The sequence below is a fragment of the Mus musculus genome, chromosome 3, assembly GCF_000001635.26.
Source record: "Mus musculus strain C57BL/6J chromosome 3, GRCm38.p6 C57BL/6J".
In the NCBI taxonomy this organism is placed as follows: domain Eukaryota; kingdom Metazoa; phylum Chordata; class Mammalia; order Rodentia; family Muridae; genus Mus; species Mus musculus.
The window spans coordinates 121,144,159-121,147,067 of record NC_000069.6 but is presented as its reverse complement, the minus strand read 5'-3'; positions in this window follow the sequence as shown (position 1 = coordinate 121,147,067).

Below are 2,909 nucleotides of genomic sequence, written 5' to 3'. Positions count from 1 at the left end.
TTTGTCTCTCTGTCTCTGTCTGTCTGTCTCTGTCTCTGTCTCTCTCTGTGTATGTGTGTGTGTATGTGCGCGCACGCATGCACGCACACCAGTGCATGTGTACACATACCATAGCACATATAGAGAGGCCAGAGGACAACTTCCAGGAGTCAGTTCCACCTTGTGAGTCCTGGAGATTGAACTCAGATTATCAGGCTTGGCAAACAATTATCTTTCTCCTCTGAGCTATCTTGTCACTCCCTGCCCCCGCCCCACCAATTAGGTTTTGACTACATTGCTTTTTCTACAAATAACCTGGATTATAAGTATTAATTTTGTACACCATGTGAAGTTATTCTGCCATATTTCTTCTATCTTTTTTTATTTAGAATTCTCAAAAGAGATGGAACCAATAGGTTTTAAACATAAATACGTTAATAATTTCTGTATGTACATATATGTCTATCACTGGGGAGAAATCTTTGTGAAGAGTTTAAGAAATTGGCTAAGTAATCCTAGAACCCGACACATCTAAAATGTAGAATGGCTTTGTGGGCTGGAGGCTTGAAAGAGCCAGTGCTGGAGTTGGAAGTCCCAAGTCTGTCAGCTTGGAGATGTGGGGATGACCTGCTGTTGCCATTGAAGTCTGAGGGTGCTCTGCTATTGGTATTCACCCTCTTTTAGGAGAAGATCAATCTTGAGTTTTATGTGGGCCTTCCACTGATTGGATGAGTTTTATGTGGGCCTTCCACTGATTGGATGAGTTTTATGTGGGCCTTCCACTGATTGGATGAGTTTTATGTGGGCCTTCCACTGATTGGATGAGTTTTATGTGGGCCTTCCACTGATTGGATGAGTTTTATGTGGGCCTTCCACTGATTGGATGAGGTCCAGTCTTAATATGGAAAACAATATGATTTGCTCACAGTCTGCTGATCTTCACAGAAGCATCCGGAAAAAGGTGTGGCCAAATATCTGGCCTAGTCAAGTTAAAACCTGAAATGAGCTCTTACACTTCCTAAAGAATAACCCAGCAACGGTCAATGGGTTATTTAGAGAGACAAATGTGGCTTTAGCCTCATGCTCACCGAACACCTTGTAACCTCTTCCTCACTGTGTTCTCACCACTATAAAACGTCAAATACCTGTGGGGAACTTACAGAAATAGCCAAGGACTGCCTGGTCTGGCCTCAGCAAGAGAAGATGCTCCTATCCCTTAAGAGACTTGAGACTCCAGGGAGTGGAGAGGCCAGGTTGGGTGGGGTGTGAAGGTATGGGGGTGTGGGGATATCCTCTTAGAGATGGGGAGGAGGAATGTGATGAGGAACTGTCAGAGGGCAGACCAGGAAGGGGATAATGACTGGATTATAAAAAATGATTAAAATAATAATAATAATAATAATAATAATAATAATAATAATAATAATAATAACAAGGAGGATGTTATGGGTAAGTTAACACCTTGACACCCTTTGGCCAGAATGGCTTCTCTTGATCAGAGCTGAATATAAGAATGGATTCCACAAAACTACATTTCTGGTAGCAAGAGAGAATAAAACAATATGGACATTCATGATGCTGTCTATGAAGTTTCATCTCAGATTTACCTTTCTGGTCCTGGTGTCTTCCGAATGCTGATCAACTGTGCTTTCCCTCTGCCTACACAAGTCTGTTGGTCTTCTCCACTACAAATCATTAAAACCAAGTTATTAGTGGGATATTTCTGTTGCTGCTGTTGTGGAAAACACTGCCATTAGGTCCCAAGAATTAACCTTGATTTCCTTTGCCCTCTTCTTCATCCCATTGGATCCAATTATCTGCCATATGTGACTCACATTCAGCCATCTCTTCCATTCTCATGGCTTTGTTTTGTCTCACATTCTTACTTTTTTCTGGCCTGAACTTTGAGAATCTCCGAAGTAGTCACCTACCATCATTCTGTCCCTTCCATGATATCTGGGGTCACAGGAGAGGCCCCTCACTGAAAATGTCTTATGAAGCTGATTCTGACTTTTACTTTTTTTTTTTACAGACAGAATATGGTGAATATATAATGTATTTTTATAAAAATCTCTCCTAATTAGAACTTGTCCAGTACCCCATGAACAAATCCAGTTGTCTCTTCCATGAAACTCAGCTGCCATACTAAGTAGGACAAAGAATATAGTGAACTCATATTGGTTCAGGTTAAACTTGATGCCAAAAGGATTCAGAGCAGATTGGCTTTTCTAGACAAATAAATGATCTTTAAAACAAATATAGGCTGGAGGAGCTGAGCATAATGACGCTCTTGTTTATCCCAACAGACTGGAAGCAGAGGCAGGGGGATCCCTGTGAGTTGCAGGCCAGACAGTGCTACATAGTGACACCCTGCCTCAAAAGCAGCAAAATAAAAGAAAAGGTTGGGAAAAACAAACCTCATGTTTCAATTTTTGGAGCTTTTTGGGTTTTAGAATTATTGACCTGTTATGGCGGCCCTACCCAGACTCCTCAAATAAATCCTTCTCAAGTAATCACAAGCCCTCCCCCCTTCACCCCCATAATATTGTAAACACCTTTATTTTGCTATTTCAAATGTCTTCTCAGTTTGGTCCCAAACATTATTTTACTTCTGCTACATATATTTTTTTTCCCTCAAGTAAACTGGGCAACTATCGCTTTTTTTCTTTCTTCTTCTGCATATGCTCAGGTCTGTGCTTTGTCTTAAAACGTCCTTTGCTTGCCCGGTCTTTTCCCACTGGTCTTTTGACACGTGTCCTATGTTTCCATGTAAACTGCGAGGTCCTTTTCTGGAATCTATAATTGTCCTCTTGTCTGGAGTTTTGTAGCAAGCTTGCGTCTTTCCATATGGACAACCAGAATAACAGCACTTCTCTTAGCCTTGTTTTAGGCTAAACAATTGTTAACAGTCACAGTTAGCAAGGGTTTCC